Source organism: Triticum aestivum, chromosome 2B, assembly GCF_018294505.1.
Source record: "Triticum aestivum cultivar Chinese Spring chromosome 2B, IWGSC CS RefSeq v2.1, whole genome shotgun sequence".
Classification (NCBI taxonomy): domain Eukaryota; kingdom Viridiplantae; phylum Streptophyta; class Magnoliopsida; order Poales; family Poaceae; genus Triticum; species Triticum aestivum.
In genome coordinates this window covers 95,096,115-95,115,813 of record NC_057798.1, presented here as the reverse complement: position 1 = coordinate 95,115,813, position 19,699 = coordinate 95,096,115, and the positions used below count along the sequence as shown (strand labels likewise).

The 19,699-nt window shown below is 42.1% G+C and overlaps 1 long non-coding RNA gene across 3 annotated transcripts; it reads right to left on the bottom strand.

Annotated features, from left to right (window-relative positions):
• Positions 1–9,999: 9,999 nt before the first annotated feature.
• Positions 10,000–18,260, bottom strand: LOC123043662 (uncharacterized). Of its 3 annotated transcripts, none has more exons than XR_006419451.1 (6): positions 17,650–18,260; positions 17,466–17,532; positions 17,155–17,239; positions 16,814–17,031; positions 13,983–16,714; positions 10,000–13,186 (listed from the first exon to the last, which is right to left on the bottom strand). It is a non-coding gene; the product is annotated as an uncharacterized lncRNA (long non-coding RNA). The 3 variants fall into 3 exon arrangements; XR_006419452.1 differs by having other exon boundaries at positions 13,983–17,031; positions 17,650–17,793; positions 17,866–18,260; XR_006419450.1 differs by having other exon boundaries at positions 13,983–17,031.
• Between the last annotated feature and the right edge of the window lie 1,439 nt (positions 18,261–19,699).

The following is a 19,699-nucleotide window of genomic DNA, read 5'->3' as shown; positions in this document are numbered from 1 at the left end:
GAATGACGGTAGTAAATAAGATGATCCCTCATTAAAATTTCAAGAAAGTGTTCCCCCTAACTGTGCACCGTTGCGAAAGTTCGTCGTTTCGAAGCACCACGTGATGATCGGGTGTGATAGATTCTTACGTTCACATACAACGGGTGTAAGCCAGATTTACACACGTGAAACACTTAGGTTAACTTGATGAGCCTAGCATGTACAGACATGGCCTCGGAACACAAGAGACCAAAAGGTCGAGCATGAGTCGTATAGTAGATACGATCAACATGAAGATGTTCACCGATGATGACTAGTCCGTCTCACGTGATGATCGGACACGGCCTAGTTGACTCGGGTCATGTAATCACTTAGATGACTAGAGGGATGTCTATCTGAGTAGGAGTTCATAAGATGAACTTAATTATCCTGAACATAGTCAAAAGATCTTTGCAAATTATGTCGTAAGCTCGCGCTTTAGTTCCACTGTTTAAATATGTTCCTAGAGAAAATATAGTTGAAAGTTGACAGTAGCGATTATGCAGACAGTAGAAAGCTTATGTCCTTAATGCACCGCTCAGGGTGCTGAACCCCAAACGTCGTTTGTGGATGTTGCGAACATCGGACATACATGTTTTGATAACTACGTGATAGTTCAGTTAAACGGTTTAGAATTGAGGCACCAAAGACGTTTTTCGAAACGTCGCGGAACATATGAGATGTTTCGAGGGCTGAAATTGGGATTTCAGGCTCGTGCCCACGTCAAGAGGTATGAGACCTCCGATGATTTTCTTAGCCTACAAACTAAGGGAGAAAAGCTCAATCGTTGAGCTTGTGCTCAGATTGTCTGAGTGCGACAATCACTTGAATCGAGTGGGAGTTGATCTTCCAGATGAGATAGTGATGTTTCTCCAAAGTCATTGCCACCAAGCTGCTAGAGCTTCGTGATGAACTATAACATATCAGGGATAGATATGATGATCCTTGAGGTATTCGCGATGTTTGACACTGCGAAAGTAGAAATCAAGAAGGAGCATCAATTGTTGATGGTTGGTGAAACCACTAGTTTTAAGAAGGGCAAGGGCAAGAAGGGATACTTCATGAAACGGGAAATCAGCTGATGCTCTAGTGAAGAAACCCAAGGTTGAACCCAAACTCGAGATTAAGTGCTTCTGTAATAAGGGGAACAGCCACTGGAGCAGAATTACCCTAGATACCTGGTAGATGAGAAGGCTGGCAAGATCGATAGAAGTATATTGGATATACATTATGTTAATGTGTACTTTTCTAGTACTCCTAGTAGCACCAGGGTATTAAGATACCGGTTCGGTTGCTAAGTGTTAGTAACTCGAAATAAAAGAGCTACGGAATAAACCGATACTAGCTAAAGGTGCGCTGACGATATGTGTTGGAAGTGTTTCCAAGTTTGATGTGATCAAACATCGCACGCTCCCTCTACCATCAAGATTAGTATTAAACCTGAATAATTGTCTTTTGGTGTTTGCGTTGAGCATAGACATGATTGGATTATGTCTGTCGCAATACGGTTATTCATTTAAGGAGAATAATGGTTACTCTATTTATTCGAATAATACCTTCAATGGTCTTGCACCTAAAGGAATGGTTTATTGAATCTCGATCGTAGTGATACACATTTTCATGCCAAAAGATATAAGATAGTAATGATAGTACCACTTACTTGTGGCACTGCCATGTAAGTCATATTGGTATAAAACGCATGAAGAAGCTCCATGTTGATGGATCTTTGGACTCACTCATTTTTGAAAGGTTTGAGACATGCGAACCATGTCTATTGGTGTATACGCATGAAGAAACTCCATGCAGATGGATCGTTTGGACTCACTTGATTTTGAATCACTTGAGATATGCAAATCATACCACATGGGCAAGATGACTGAAAAGCCTCGTTTTCAGTACGATGGAACAAGATAGCAGCTTGTTGGAAGTAACACATTTTGATGTGTGCAGTCCAATGAGTGCTGAGGCATGCAGTGAATATCGTTATGTTCTTACTTCACAGATGATTCGAGTAGATGTTGAGTATATTTACTTGATGAAACACAAGTCTGAATTATTGAATGGTTCAAGTAATTTCAGAGTGAAGTTGAAGATCATCGTGACAAGAGGATAAAATGTCTATGATATGATCATAGAGATGAGTATCTGAGTTACGAGCTTTGGCACGCAACAAAGACACTGTGGAAATTGTTTCGCAATTAATACCGCCTGGAACACCATAGTGTGATGGTGTGTCTGAACATCATAGTTGCACCCTATTGGATATGGTGCGTACCATGATGTCTCTTATTGAATTACCACTATTGTTTATGGGTTAGGCATTAGAGACAACCACATTCACTTTAAATAGGGCACCACGTAATTCCGTTGAAACGACACCGTTTGAACTATGGTTTGGAGAAACCTAAGTTGTCGTTTATTAAAAGTTTGGGGCTGCGACGCTTATGTGAAAAAGTTTCAGGTTGATAAGCTCGAACCTAAAGCGGATAAAATGCATCTTCATAGGACACCCAAAACAGTTGGGTATACCTCCTAGTTCAGATCCGAAAGCAATAGGGATTGTTTCTTGAATCGGGTCCTTTCTCGAGGAAAAGTTTGTCTCGGAAAGTTGAGTGGGAGAATGGTGGAGACTTGATGAGGTTATTGAACCGGCACTTCAACTAGTGTGTAGCAGGGCACAGGAAGTTGTTCCTATGGCACCTACACCAATTGAAGTGGAAGCTTATGATAGTGATCATGAAGCTTCAAATCAAGTCACTACCGAACCTCGTAGGACGACAAGGACGCATACTGCTTCGGAGTGGTACGGTGACCCTGTCTTGAAGGTCATGTTGCTAGACAACAATGAACCTACGAGCTATGGAGAAGCGATGGTGGGCCCAAATTCCGACAAATGGTTAGAAGCCATGAAATCCGAGATAGGATCCATGTATCAGAACAAAGCATGGACTTTGGTGGACTTGCCCGATGATCGGCAAGCCATTGAGATAAATGGATCTTTAAGAAGAAAACGGACGTGGACGGTAATGTCACCGTCTATGAAGCTCGACTTGTGGCGAAGAGTTTTTCATAAGTTCAAGGAGTTGACTACGATGAGATTTTCTCATCCGTAGCGATGCTTAAGTCCGTCAGAATCATGTTAGCATTAGCTGCATTTATGAAATCTGGCAGATGGATGTCAAGACGAGTTTCCTTACCAGTTTTCGTAAGGAAAGGTTGTATGTGATACAATCAGAAAAGTTTTGTCGATCCTAAGGATGCTAAAAGGTATGCTAGCTCCAGCAATCCTTTTAAGGACTGGAGTAAGCATCTCGGAGTTGGAATGTACACTTTGATGAGATGATCAAAGATTTTGGGTTTATACAAAGTTTATGAGAAACTTGTATTTCCAAAGAAGTGAGTGGGAGCACTATAGAATTTCTGATGAGTATATGTTGTTGACATATTGTTGATCAGAAATGATGTAGAATTTCCGGAAAGCATATAGGGTTATTTGAAAAGTGTTTTTCAAGGGAAAACCTAGATTAAGCTACTTGAACATTGAGCATCAAGATCTATAAGGATAGATCAAAAATGCTTAATGGTACTTTCAAATGAGCACATACCTTGACATGATCTTGAAGGTGTTCAAGATGGATCAGTCAAAGAAGGAGTTCTTGCCTGAGTTGTAAGGTATGAAGTTAAGAGTTAAAGCTCGACCACGGCAGAAGAGAGAGAAAGGAGGAAGGTCGTCCCCTATGCTTCAGACATAGGCTCTATAGTATGCTATGCTGTGTACCGCACCAGAAGTGTGCCTTGCCATGAGTCAGTCAAGGGGTAAAAGAATGATCCAGGAATGGATCATTGGACAAGGGTCAAAATTGTCCTTGGAGTAAATAAGGACATGTTTCTCGATTATGGAGGTGATAAAGAGTTCGGCGTAAAGGGTTACATCGATGCAAGCTTTAACACCTATCCGAATGACTCTGAGTAGCAAACCGGATACGTATAGTGGAGCAACCATTTGGAATAGCTCCAAGTGGAGCGTGGAAGCAGCATTTACCATATGACGTAGAGAATTGCAAAATACATACGGATCCGAATGTTGCAGACCCGTTGACTAAAACCTCTCTCACAAGCAAAATATGATCAAACCCCAGAACTCATTGAGTCTTAATCACATGGTGATGTGAACTAGTTTAGTGACACTAGTAAACTCTTTGGATGTTGGTCACATGGCGATGTGACCTATCAGTGTTAATCACATGGCGATGTAAACTAGATTATTGACTCTAGTGCAAGTGGGAGACTGTTGGAAATATGCCCTAGAGGCAATAATAAATTGGTTATTATTATTATATTTCCTTGTTCATGATAATCGTTTATTATCCATGCTATAATTGTATTGATAGGAAACTCAGATACATGTGTGGGTACATAGACAACACCATGTCCCTAGTAAGCCTCTAATTGACTAGCTCGTTGATCAATAGATGGTTACGGTTTCCTGACCATGGACATTGGATGTCGTTGATAACGGGATCACATCATTAGGAGAATGATGTGATGGACAAGACCCAATCCTAAGCCTAGCACAAGATCGTGTAGTTCATATGCTAAAGCTTTTCTAAATGTCAAGTATCTTTTCCTTAGACCATGAGATTGTGCAACTCCCGGATACCGTAGGAATGCTTTGGGTGTACCAAACGTCACAACATAACTGGGTGGCTATAAAGGTGCACTACAGGTATCTCCGAAAGTGTCTGTTGGGTTGGCACGAATCGAGACTGGGATTTGTCACTTCGGTTGACGGAGAGGTATCTCTGGGCCCACTCGGTAGGACATCATCATAATGTGCACAATGTGACCAAGGGGTTGATCACGGGATGATGTGTTATGGAACGAGTAAAGAGACTTGCCGGTAACGAGATTGAACAAGGTATCGGGATACCGACGATCGAATCTCGAGCAAGTACAATACCGCTAGACAAAGGGAATTGTATACGGGATTGCTTGAATCCTTGACATCGTGGTTCATCCGATGAGATCATCGTGGAACATGTGGGAGCCAATATGGGTATCCAGATCCCGCTGTTGGTTATTGGCTAGAGAGTTGTCTCGGTCATGTCTGCATGATTCCCGAACCCGTAGGGTCTACACACTTAAGGTTCGGTGACGCTAGAGTTGTTATGGGAATTGGTGTGCAGTTACCGAATGTTGTTCAGAGTCTCGGATGAGATCCCGGACGTCACGAGGAGTTCTGGAATGGTCCGGAGGTAAAGATTTATATATGGGAAGTCCTATTTTGGCCACCGGAAAATGTTCGAGATTTTTCGGTATTGTACCGGGAAGGTTCTAGAAGGTTCCGGAGTGGGACCCACCTGCATGGGGGGACCCACATGAACGTGGGTAGTGGGGGCAAGGCCCCACATCCCTGGTCAAGGCGCACCAAGATCCCCCCTTAGAATGAATAAGATCATATCCCGAAGGGATAAGATCAAGATCCCTAAAAAGGGGGGATAACAATCGGTGGGGAAGGAAATGATGGGATTTCTTTCCTCCCACCTTTGCCAACGCCCCAATGGACTTGGAGGGCAAGAAACCAGCCCCCTCCACCCCTATATATAGTGGGGAGGCGCACTGGGAGCTTTACCAAAGTTCTGGCGCAGCCCTTCCCCTCTCCCAAGTACTCCTCCTCTCTCGCGGTGCTTGGCGAAGCCCTGCAGGATTGCCACGCTCCTCCACCACCACCACGCCGGTGTGCTGCTGCTGGATGGAGTCTTCCTCAACCTCTCCCTCTCTCCTTGCTGGATCAAGGCATGGGAGACGTCACCGGGCTGTACGTGTGTTGAACGCGGAGGTGCCGTCCGTTCGGCACTAGGATCTCCGGTGATTTGGATCACGACGAGTACGACTCCTTCAACCCCGTTCTCTTGAACGCTTCCACTTAGCGATCTACAAGGGTATGTAGATGCACTCTCCTTCCCCTCGTTGTTGGTTTCTCCATAGATAGATCTTGGTGACGCGTAGGAAAAATTTGAATTTCTGCTACGTTCCCCAACAGGATTTCCCCGAAGAGGAGAGGATGATGCAGTAAAGTAGCGTAAGTATTTCCCTCAGTTTTTGAGAACCAAGGTATCAATCCAGTAGGATACCACGCACAAGTCCCTCGTACCTACACAAAACGATAGCTACTCGCAACCAACGCGATTAGGGGTTGTCAATCCGTTCACGGTCACTTACGAGAGTGAGATCTGATAGAGATGATAAATAATGTTTTTGGTATTTTTGATATAGAGATGCAAAGTAAAAAGTAAAAGGCAAAGTAAAAACAAAGCAAGTAATAAAGTAATGGAGATTGATATGATGAGAATAGACCTGGGGGCCATAGGTTTCACTAGTGGCTTCTCTCAAGAGCATAAATATTCTACGGTGGGTGAACAAATTACTGTTGAGCAGTTGATAGAAAAGTGAATAATTATGATGTTATCTAGGTATGATCATGTGTATAGGCATCACGTCCGAGACAAGTAGATCGAAACAATTCTGCATCTACTACTATTACTCCACTCATCGACCGCTATCCAGCATGCATCTAGAGTATTAAGTTAAAAACGAGTAACGCCTTAAGCAAGATGACATGATGTAGAAGGATAAATTCATGCAATATGATAAAAAAACATCTTGTTATCCTCGATGGCAACAATACAATACATGCCTTGCTGCCCCTGCTGTCACTGGGTAAGGACACCGCAAGATTGAACCCAAAGCTAAACACTTCTCCCATTGCAAGAACTACCAATCTAGTTGGCCAAACCAAATGGATAATTCGAAGAGACTTGCAAAGATAACTCAATCATACATAAAAGAATTCAGAGAAGATTCAAATATTATTCATAGATAAGCTGGATTATAAACCCACAATTCATCGGTCTCAACAAACACACCGCAAAAAGAAGATTACATCGAATAGATCTCCACAAGAGAGGGGGAGAACATTGTATTGAGATCTAAAAAGAGAGAAGAAGCCATCTAGCTACTAGCTATGGACCCAAAGTTCTGAAGTAAACTACTCACACTTCATCGGAGAGGCTATGGTGTTGATGTAGAAGCCCTCCGTGGTAGATGCCCCCTCCGGCGGAGCTCCGGAACAGGCCCCAAGATGGGATCTCGCGGATACAGAAAGTTGCGGCGGTGGAATTAGGTTTTTGGCTCCGTATTTGATCTGACGGGGGTACGTAGGTATATATAGGAGGAAGGAGTACGTCGGTGTAGCAACAGGGGCCCATGAGGCAAGGGGACGCGCCCAGGGGGGCGCCCCCCACCCTCGTGACCTCCTCGGTTGTTCCTTGGAGCAGGGTCTAAGTCTCCTGGATCACGTTCGGTGAGAAAATCACGTTCCCGAAGGTTTCATTTCGTTTGGACTCCGTTTGATATTCTGTTTCTTCGAAATACTGAAATAGACAAAAACAACAATTCTGGTCTGGGCCTCCGATTAATAGATTAGTCCCAAAAATAATATAAAAGTGGAAAATAAAGCCCAATATAGTCCAAAACAATAGATAAAGTAGCATGGAGCAATCAAAAATTATAGATACGTTGGAGACGTATCAAGCATCCCCAAGCTTAATTCCTGCTCGTCCTCGAGTAGGTAAATGATAAAAAAGAACTTTTGATGCGGAGTGATACTTTGGCATAATTTCAATGTAAATCTTCTTAATTGTGGTATGAATATTCAGATCCGAAAGATTCAAAACAAAAGTTCATATTGACATAAAAGTAATAATACTTCAAGCGTACTAATCAAAGCAATCATGTCTTCTCAAAATAGCATGGTTAAAGAAAGTTATCCCTACAAAATCATATAGTCTGGCTATGCTCTATCTTCATCACACAAAGTATTTAATCATGCACAACCCCAATGACAAGCCAAGTAATCTCAAAACTTTTTCAACTTTCACGCAATACATGAGCCTGAGCCATGGACATAGCACTATAGGTGGAATAGAATGGTGGTTGTGGAGAAGACAAAAAAAGGAGAAGATAGTCTCTCACCAACTAGGCGTATCAATGAGCTATGGAGATGCCCATCAATAGATATTGATGTGAGCGAGTAGGGATTGCCATGCAACGGATGCACTAGAGTTATAAGTATATGAAAGCTCAACAAAAGAAACTAAGTGGGTGTGCATCCAACTTGCTTGCTCACGAAGACCTAGTGCACTTTTGAGGAAGCCCATCATTGGAATATACAAGTCAAGTTCTATAATGAAAAATTCCCACTAGTATATGAAAGTGACAACATATGAGACTCTCTATCATGAAGATCATGGTGCTATTTTGAAGCACAAGTGTGGTAAAATGATAGTAGCATTGTCCCTTCTCTCTTTTTCTCTCTTATTTTATTTTATTTTATTTTGGTGGGCTTCTTTGGCTTCTTTTTTTTATTTGGGCTTCTTTGGCCTCTTTTATTTTTCATAAAGTCCGGAGTCTCATCCCAACTTATGGGGGAATCATAGTCTCCATCATCCTTTCCTCCTTGGGACAATGCTCTAATAATGATGATCATCACACTTTTACTTTTTCTTACAACTCAACAATTACAACTGGATACTAGAACAAAATATGACTCTATATGAATGCCTCCGGCGGTGTACCGGGATATGCAATGAATCAAGAGTGACATGTATGAAAGATTTATGAACGGTGGCTTTGACACAAATACAATGTCAACTACATGTTCATGCAAAAAGCAATATGACAAAAGTAATGTATGTCATATGAACGGAACGGTGGAAAGTTGCATGGCAATATATCTCGGAATGGCTATGGAAATGCCATGATAGGTAGGTATGGTGGCTGTTTTGAGGAAGGTATATGGTGGGTGTATGATACCGGCGAAAAGTGCGCGGTATTAGAGAGGCTAGCAATGGTGGAAGGGTGAGAGTGCGTATAATCCATGGACTCAATGTTAATCAAAAGAACTCATGCACTTGTTGCAAAAATTTAGAAATCATCAAAAACCAAAGCACTAAATGGATACTACTAGGGGGATAAATTGGTAGGAAAAGACCATCGCTCGTCCCCGACTGCCACTCATAAGGAAGACAATCAATAAATAAAATTGTGCTCTGACTTCATCACAAAGCGGTTCACCATACGTGCATACTACGGGAATCACAAACTTCAACACAAGCATTATTTAAATTCATAATCACCCCAACTAGCATTGCTTTGATATCATCACCTCCATATCTGAAAACAATTATCAAGCATCAAACTTATCTTAGTATTCAACGCACTCAAAAAGAAAGTTTCACATATCTTAAATACCAAGTATATTATCTTTAAGCAAATTACCATGCTATTAACAACTCTCAAAATAATCTAAGTGAAGCATGAGAGATCAATAGTTTCTTTAAAACAAATCCACCACCGTGCTCTAAAAGATCTAAGTGAAGTACTAGAGCAAAAATTATTACGCTCAAAAGATATAAGTGAAGCACTATGAGCAAAACTATCAAGCTCAAAAGATATAAGTGAAGCACTATGAGCAAAACTATCAAGCTCAAAAGATATAAGTGAAGCACATAGAGTATTCTAGCAAATTCCAAATCATGTATGGCTCTCTCAAAAGGTGTGTACAACAAGGATGATTATAATAAACTAACAAACAAAGACGCAAATAATACAAGACGCTACAAGAAAAACACATAACATGTGATGAATAAAAATATAGCTCCAAGTAAATTACCGATGGAAGTAGACGAAATAGGGGATGCCTTCCGGGGCATCCCAAGCTTTGACTTTTTGGTGTGCTTGGATTATCTTGGGGGTGCCATGAGCATCCCCAAGCTTAGGCTCTTGCCACTCTTTGTTCCATAATCCATCAAAAGAATTCACTCAAAACTTGAAAACTTCACAACACAAAACTCAATAGAAATCTCGTGAGCTCCGTTAGTGAAAGAAAATAAAAGACTAATTTAAGGTACTGTAATGAACTCATTCTTTATGTATACTAGTACAATGCCCGTGCGTTGCCACGGGCCTTTTAAATTTTGTTGGATGACATTTATAAAGATAATACATGTCAAATTTCGCATGTATAAAATAACCATTGAAAGGATACTGATGGCTTAGTTGCTATACGAAAAATTAGGATGCTACATAACCGTATACAAGTTTATTTGGTACCACCTTTTTTACAATTTATTAACTAATTTGCCATGCTGAAAAATTGTATCATGTACAAATTGGCCATGCTAGTTTTTAGATAACTGAAGACAGACAACATTTGGACTAAAATTTGCCATGCTATTTTACAGAACACACAAACATTTGCCGACTTGATATATAACTGAATATTAGTGCAGTAAGTTCAGTTCTCATTTGGAACCGTCACAACATTTTTGTTATCAACAGTGTACCCGGCGCCACCCCATCCCCGTCTGCCATGGCGAGCGCCTCAAAGTGATCTTTGCCGTTGTCATAATGAACCAAAGTCTACATAAACAGTCAAAATTCTGTAAAAAGAAATCAACATTCAGAGGCATGTTACCTAACATCTCATGGAGCATTTTGAAGCAGCGGAAATATCATGACAACCTGGTTAACATGATTCTTGACTTGTTGAAAATTCTACCTTTTTCAAGCTTGACCTCCTATATGAGTATCTTATATAACATAGCAAGGTGGCCTATATGAAATACCAACTGAGAAAAAAAAAGAGAATACGGGGTTGTTTGGATAGCGCCTGCAACCGCCCTGCCAACGCTAGGCGTGCCAACTTTTTAGCAGAAGGTTTCGCCTCCGCTGAATCGCCCCGTGGTTTGTGGAAAAACTGAATGTATTAAACAAAAAATTGGCTACATCAGAATTTTGGGCAGCCATCCAAACGCTTGCATGTGTCCTCAGTTAACGGCTTCCATCCAAACGGACCCTACTACTCAAGCTGACCGACCAAAAACTAACTGAAATATGAGATTTCAAAATCCACCCCATTCACTAAAACTGGAAAAGCAAAACATGGACTAAATCGGTGAATCCTGTAACAGCTAGGTTAGAACTACTTGATTTAGCACAATGAATCTAGATAAAACAGTAAAATCACCGGCTTGCTAGTTCTCTCTTCCGCTTTCCTATAGATCTCATTGATTGTTCAAGTAGTATAGAAATCCTAACTCTACTTAGGCAGATGATGTTATGTTAGTATAAATGCATGTAGCTCACATTGTAATCATTGTGAGTTTACAAACAACAAATATGTTACACATGCCAGTGTGTGTGCGTGCTTTGCTAGCCACCTTTTGGCTAGCCACGTTGTACCAGATTCAATCCATCTCAAGTCAAGCCAGCTTTGCCATATTTGCGTTTTGCCATCGGCCAGGCCGAATACTTGTTTCACGAGCACAAATACGTCAAAAGGAGGTTTGAGATTACGCACCATTGACAGTGTCCTTGACGGAGGCAAAGGGCATCAAGTCCGAGCTGTTGCCTTCCACACGTCCTCGCCGCAGCCGCCTGCGATGAAAACGACCAGTCAAATTCTCATAGTTTATGCCTGCCATAGACCCAAATCGTGAAAGCTGGTGTGGTCGTGTGGAGGACGACAATGTCTACGGGATGAGGTGGGCGAGGTGGAGGCCGCGGAGCAAGCCAGCCTTTGAGTAGATCGTCTTGTTCCTGAAAGTATCCTTCATCTAAATTGAATTAGATCAAGCTGGGCAGGACCGAGATATCTTTAGGAAAGGCATATATATAAGAGATTAGTGGGAAGGAGAGGATTGCATCCCAGATATTCAGAAGAAACGCATGTTAATGAGAAGGACGGGCATGTGTTCTGATTTTTTACAGGAGAGATGTGCATTAAAGGAAAGATGGATTGCGATCTGATTTTTTGGGATAGAAAACAAAAGGAAAACTGGATGGAGGATGGATTGCAAAGGCGAGGGGTGCAGAGGATGGAGATGGCGGTGGAGGAGGGATGTGGATCTTTATCGGGAGATTAGGAAGGGAAAACGAGAGGTGGGGTCGGGACTCGAGGTGAGATTGACTTCCTTCGACGGTGGGGGATTTCCTTTCGATTGACTCGCGGCTTCGATCAATGTAGCGAAATGAAATGACTACGGACCATATATTAGGAGTCTCTCAGCCTCTATTGGAGCCTAGCCAGCCGTAGTATACATATGTGGAGAGTGGTGGTCCAGGCATGGTCGACACACGCTCACTCTCGCTCAGGCCTTTGGAGGTGTGGTTCCTATGGCTGACGAAATTGTTGTGGCCGGAGTGTTGTTGCCTAAGCTTGGGCACCTTTTAGCCACCAAGATTTGTGAGTTCCTTGCGAACGTGAACTCTGAGAATCCTGGAAAAGACGAATTGATGCATATTGCAGGAAAAAGCTTTTGTGGGAGAAGCACAAAAAGAATGACTATTAACCCTAGATCAGATATGATCAGAGACGGGGAACGAAGGATCGACAACATGGAAGGATGGTGTGTTAGGAAGGAGTGTCGGGTTTAGGAAGTTGATCCCAGGCTGATTAAGTTAGCTGGCCTGGTCAGCATTTCGTTCTATTGTGCCACCTATATCAGTAAACATACTGTAGAAAATTATTGATTAAATACTTCAATTGATCTAAATTTGTTGGTTACCAAAGTTTTCTTTGTAAAAATATGTTTCTTAGTTTTTATTTACCAAAGAAATCTGAGTTTCTTTGAGGGCACGCCTAGCGCAATGGTGAAGTCCTCCCCACTTGTGCCAAGAGGTCCTGGGTTCGAACCAGCCTCTCTGCATTGCACTTTGCAGGGGTAAGACTAGGTTCCTATAATCCCTCCCCAGACCCCACCTTGTGTGGGAGCTTCTATGCACTGGGTCTGTCCTTTAAAGAAATCTGAGTTTCTTTGGTAGATGAAAATGTTTCTTAGTTGGCTTACCAAAAAAATCTGAGTACTTTTGCTTACCAAAGATTGCCGTGATATTGCTCCTTAGTTACAAATATTATTTTTTGAGATCAAAATGTTTCTTAGTTGGCTTACCAAAACCAGTCCAGTAATAATAGGTTAAATGCATGAAGACCTAAGGAATGTTACACCATTTGGTTGTTGTTGATGGGAGCGACAGGCACAGAGTTTGTCATGGGGCTTTTGATGACTGCACATCCGACTCCTCATTAGATTCTCCTTCACTGAATCTGAGTAAAGTTAGATAGAAATCATTTTAAATGTGGTCAAAAACACATTTCACCACACATGTAGCAAGTCACTCATCTACATAGAAATCATTTTAGATGTGGTCGAAACTCAAAACTCGTATAAAGGTTTGCAAACCTGTCATTCAAGAAACCAAGAAACCATTTGAATTGGTATCATCCTAGAAACATACATGTTCAACAGGAATGGACTGTAAGAGCAATTCGTCTGGCTGAATACTCATTTTTATTTCAAATTAAAGAAGCTTGCATGAGTAAACTGTAAATAAGGTAGAACATTCAAATTGTCTTGTGATCACAGTACATGACACACGACATCAAAGTACTTGTACGGTTCTAGTTCTACCTCTACTTTAACTTCATATGCTGCTAGAATACGTCAATTATTTAAATATCGATTTATCCTTCAAGAAATAGAGTAGTGACCATACTGTAGCTTGGGAGAAATCAAATTAGTTATGAATGTGATATCACCAGTATTTAAGTGTGCATCAAGCTTGCAAAAACTTAAGTCCAATTTCATCCAAATATCTCATCCTGGGTAAAGTAATTAGTTACTACTTTGTCGTGTGCGATGTAAGAAAATGAACTGCATAACCAAAATCAGATTTTTCGGCCCGTGAACAAATATCTACCTTAATCCAAAGCAGGCCAGAAGCAAAACTTGAATATAGCAATCCTAAAGTCTAAAAGGAATAATGCATAATAAACACGAAGACCAGTATAGCTTTTGCAAAATAAAGATAGTATTGAATTCACACTCAGTTAGAAGTTGTACCTCCTCATCACAGTAAAGAGTAGTGGTGCCACATTCGCACATCGACAATAGCCTTCGCCTCTTCGCCTTGAGGAAGTGAGGAAATCAGGAATCTGTGTCCAAATATGGCAATTTCCTGCAAGTAACATGATCAAGTAAAGAAAATTTAAACACAATATCAACTAAGTGTAGGAACCATGTACCATTCATTATTAATCACATGCATGTCAATATAGAACATTTTCTCTTCTCAGAAGCGGCTGCTCGGTGGACCGAGATCCAGTAGCAAGTGACATTGTAACTGCCCCCCTCCCATCTGTCATCCCATGCAGATCCAACAATCACCGGAGTACATAGATTAGGCCATTTCACTTATACACTTAGGCCACAAAATACTATAGTTAGCCACAAAAGACTATCCTTAACTCTGTCCAAAATACTATCTAATAGACTTGCACATGCTAAAACAAATCTATAAAATTCCAGTGCATATAAATTTAACCTTGATGGTTTTGACATGTTTATGTCATAGCATATCTGTATATTGGGGGAAATTTGCTTTACCCAAAAAACGGAAAACTGAGGCAAACCCTTAGGTAGCAGGCCGTGGTGTGCCGTGCAGGCCGTTGCATTAGCCCGTGGCAACTTTTTTCATGCTAAAATGGACTGAACGAGGTCCAAACAGCCCTGCACAAGGATACCCTTTCCCTCCCTCCCTCCCTCCCTCTCAATTTTAGCAAGGGATCCCATGGCATCAATCCTCATTCCGTCTCTCTATCCTGATCCGATTCTCTCCGTCTCAGATTTGATTCTCGCCGTCTTGATCCAAACAGAAAAAAGGGGAGATGAACCTGAGGGAGGAAGGCAATAGCATGGTGGCGAACGGTTGTGGAACCCGACGGCGGGAGCACGGTGGTGTATGCCTAGGATTTAGCGCAGGTGGCGGCGGCGTCTCCCCTCGGAGGTCGGCGGCGGCGTCATCTCCTCTGGGAGGTCGGGGCGGCGATCCCGGACGTCCGCGGCGGTGTTCCTGGACGTCTGCGGCAGCATCTCCTCTGTGAGGTCGGTGGCGGCAAGATCGTACGTCAGAGGTGGCGATCGAGGGGAGGCAGTGCTCTGACCTCGAGATCGCACGACGATCGCGTCATGTCCTCGAGGTATCGATAGGAGTGGTTTTTTGGGGGGTTTTGTTGGGCTGAGTAGGTGGGGTGGGGTTGGGGGAGGGGACGAAAAAATACCAGATGAAAGTGGTGGGACGAAAAAAGCCGTGGACGCAATCCTACCAACTCAGACATTAGGAGTAGAGCTAATGAGTTAATGATAATGATTCAAACAAAAGAGTTAGCCTATTACCTAGCACACAACCATCGTAGGTAAACTTACCAGGAAACGAAGGAATATATCAGGGCACTATAGTTCGACATCTCTTCCTGCTTCATAGTCAATTAATTTTTGAAATAGAAAACATATATAAGTTTCAGTGGCAAATGAGTATGTTGATACAGTTGGTATAAAGAACTATACTATTGTGTACAAAGAAAAGAAAGGGAACGGCCAGGTAACATGCCATATAAATTAGTCTAATGTGTAATGGTTGCTCAATCTATTTTCTGGCATCCAATCTTTCAAATCATTTGGAGACCCAAAGAAGACATATCCAGTATCATATGTATTCAAAATAACAAACCAAGATCATATATACTATATACCAAATTTCATTGCAGAGTGTAGATCCATGATAAAAGTTGGTTATTCTGTTGAAATTAGAATGCATACACAAGATTCATCATGAAAAGCCCAACCATCATTATCAAAAACACAACAAGGGCAAGCTCAACATACATCGGTATGGGTATGAATCCGTTGAACCCGTCATCACGCGGTGGCCCCGCCTGCCGCCCCAGGCTGCCGACTGCTGCTCGCATCTCACATGGCTGCGACCTACACCACGCTCGTGTGCGAGATAGTTGCTAACATTTAACACTAATAAGAGCTGCAACCTTATTTTTTGAGCCTGTTGCATGTTTCTGAAGATGGCAAAATGAAATGTGTGTTTCTGAACATGGCTTTAAGGCAAGTTAGTGGATCCAACTGCTCGGTGCAAACTTTTTTTGTATAAAGTTCAAAAGCTTATTTACCTTTTAACCAGATTCAGTTCGTCGTCAGTTAACAAAGTAGCTCATTGTCCACCCTTACCCCGAATGGATCATGAAGAACAGAGTTCTGTCTATTTCAACATTACAACAATGAGAACAACACTTCAACTCATAAAACACCTTAGTAGTGAGAGAACAGTACACACACATGTAATGTACAGATGGCATTTGTAAAGAGCGTGTGGACATACAAATTATTAGGATTTCTAGTTGTACCCTTGTACTGAACATGTCAATTCAAGATGCTAGCTTAGTCCTTATATATAGCAGAATATTCAGTGAAATCAAAAGGTGCCCATGGTCTAAGGTCTGAAGCAAACGCTTCAGCAACATGTCAGATCAATATGACAACTAAAAGTAAGGAGGGGCCGAGGGGACATGCCTTGGTTTTTACCTTCCACTGCGTGCCATTGCAGGCGTTCGCCAGCACCATGCTAGCTAGTATCATTGAATAACAAACAAGAACGGAAGAAGAAAATAATTGAACAAATGAGAAACTCATAGATGGTTTTCCTGGTTCAGCAGCAGTACCTTTTTAGAGTTGGAAGCTAATTCTTGGATGGAGAGCTAATTCTCGGATGGAGATCGCAATAGAGCCTATTCTCCATAGAAAATAATACATCATCATTAGGGAACAAATTACATTGCAGCCCAAGTTAGGCTGGCACAAGCGTAATAATGACACCCATGACTAACCACCGGACGAAAGCGTCCTAGGCATGCAACCAAGCATAGAAGCACACGCATTTCTTATTTTTGCGATTACAGAAGCACCCACACAAATCAACTCGAGGGTCACACACATGTTGGTGAAAGGTGCGGCTTGGGTTGATGCAGCTAACGTGCAACCAGTACCAGCAGTTCCTGGGGTTGAACTGGGCGCCCTCGCAGTGCCGGTGCTCACACTTGGATCCCTAGTACGAAAAGAATTCCAGACTCCAATTAGTAAATCAACCAACCGAGGCGTCATCCAAATGCCGTTCACCGGCAAGGAGTCACAGAAACCCAGCAAGGAAGGGTTCTGCGTAGTATGTCACCTTAGTGAGGCTGCTGCTGCACACGAGGAAAAAGACGCACCCATGTTGTTCCTCCTCCAGCGCATGTCCTCGCTCTTCTCCCCCGCTGTGGAGACCATGGATGCATGTCAATTTAATAGGTGATAGATCTTATAATTTATCAATTCTCTATAATTTTAGCATCCGTGGCTGAGTGATCATCAAACACTTATTGCCGTTTCCCTAGCATGAATTTCTGAGTTAAATAAAATCATAAATCAGACACACATGAGAGAGAGAGAGACAGGGGGAGTACACTGAAAAGAAACCTAATTGTACACACGCATACACACCTGAAGATGACTCGACCTTGAAGCCCTTGACTCCCAGGATCCTCGTATATAATTCAGAGTTGCCCCTCTGCCATGAAGAAAAATTACCAGATAAATAAAAACTCAACAAATTATCAACATACCGTATGTATCTGGACTGAAACAAGCACGGACGAATCAATCTCCTCGCTGTGTGGACTCGAACCTGCATGACAGCGTCGAAGAAATTGGTTGCGGAGTTCAATGATCCACTGGAGGAGGGACTTGGGGTTGATGGTGAGGACGACGTGCATGAGGTCGGACCGCCAGAGTCGCCGGTACACGACTCACATCCAGGGCAAAAACGGGTCTGCTGAAACCTCCGCGAACCAGTCAACAGGCGAACTCGATGGGGAAGAAAACACGACGATCTTAGACATACTCGCCGCTACCGACTACTTGCGTCGGAGTCCTTGGTTTCCTTGGGGCTTGGGCCATGGGCCTGCAGCATATCGGAGGGGGCCCTGGACATCGGGGGCACGAGGCGGCCGCCCCTGCTATGGCCCTGCTCTCGTTCGCCGCGTCGCCAGAGGAGGAGGCACCGGCGGTGGTGGTGTGAGACCTGGGGGTCTCGAGGGGATCGAGAGACGATGGCGGCGCAGCGATCTCGAGGGGATCGAGAGATGACGACGGCACCATTTAATCGAGGGGATGGAGAGCCGACGGCGGCGCCGCTTACTCGAGGGGATCGAGAGCTGAGGGCGGCGGCGACGGGTGGGGATCGAGAGGAACGGTGTTTCCTGCGGGGTGCGTGCGTGGGATGGGGTGGGAGGAGGGGACGTGCGATCTAACTGTTATTCTACTTTTTCTTAAAATCTATTATTTGTTTCCTAAAGAAATTTACAATAATGGGAGGTATCGATTGATTTGGGTAAGTTAGTAAAGGTAGATCCGTGATTGCGTGTACGTTTGGAAATGCTGATTTGCAAGGAAAGAGCTGAGGGGTAAATAAACCGATGAATAATAAACCAGCGTCGATGGGGAGGTGGGAGGATGACGAAAATAAAACGGAGGTGGGAGGATTACAAAAATAAACCAGCGAAAACAAACCGCGTGGACTATTCACCAAGTCGTCCATTAGAAGTAGAGATTGGTGTTAAACCTACTGTATTCCAACTTCCTTATGGTTTATAAACTAATTTATTAGCCATAGATGCATTGAAATAAGCAAACAACACACGAAAAACAGAATTTGTTAAAAACAGAATAGTCTGTAGTAATCTGTAACTAACGCAAACTTCTGGAACACTAAAAATTCTACCAAAATAGGACGTACTGGACAATTTGTTTATTGACCAGCATAAAAAAGAATCAATGCAAAAGCACGTTTCTGTGATTTTTTGAATTTTTTCTCGTGAGCGCAAAGTTTCTATTTTTCAATAGAATCAAATCAACTATCATAATAACTTATCCTATAGGTTCTACTTGGCACAAACACTAATTAGTGCATAAAAACACATCTAAACAGAAAGTAGAAACAAAATTTAACACTAAACAGTAACAAAAACAAAAAACAAAAAATAAAATTGGGCTGCCTCCAAACAAGCGCTATCGTTTAACGCCCCTAGCTAGGCATAAAAACAAGGATAGATCTAGGTTTTGCCATCTTTGATAGGCAATCCATAAGTGGCTCTCATGATAGATTCATATGGTAATTTTATTTTCTTTCTAGGAAAGTGTTCCATACCCTTTCTTAAGGGAAATTGAAATCTAATATTCCCTTTCTTCATATCAATAATCGCACCAAACGTTCTAAGGAAAGGTCTACCAAGAATAATAGGACATGAAGGATTGCAATCTATATCAAGAACGATAAAATCTACGGGCACATAATTCCTATTTGCAACAATAAGAACATCATTAATTCTTCCCATAGGCTTTTTAATAATGGAATCCGCAAGATGCAAGTTTAAAGAGCAATCTTCAAAGTCACGGAAATCTAGAAAATCACACAAAGTTTTGGGAATAGTGGAGACACTAGCAGCCAAATCACACAAAGCATGAAACTCATAATATTTAATTTTAATTTTGATAGTAGGTTCCCACTCATCATAGAGTTTTCTAGGGATAGAAACTTTTAACTCAAGTTTTTCTTCATAAGATTGCATCAAGGCATCAACAATGTGTTCGGTAAAGGCCTTATTTTGACTATAAGCATGAGGAGAATCTAGCACGGATTGCAACAAGGAAATACAACCAATCAAAGAGCAATTTTC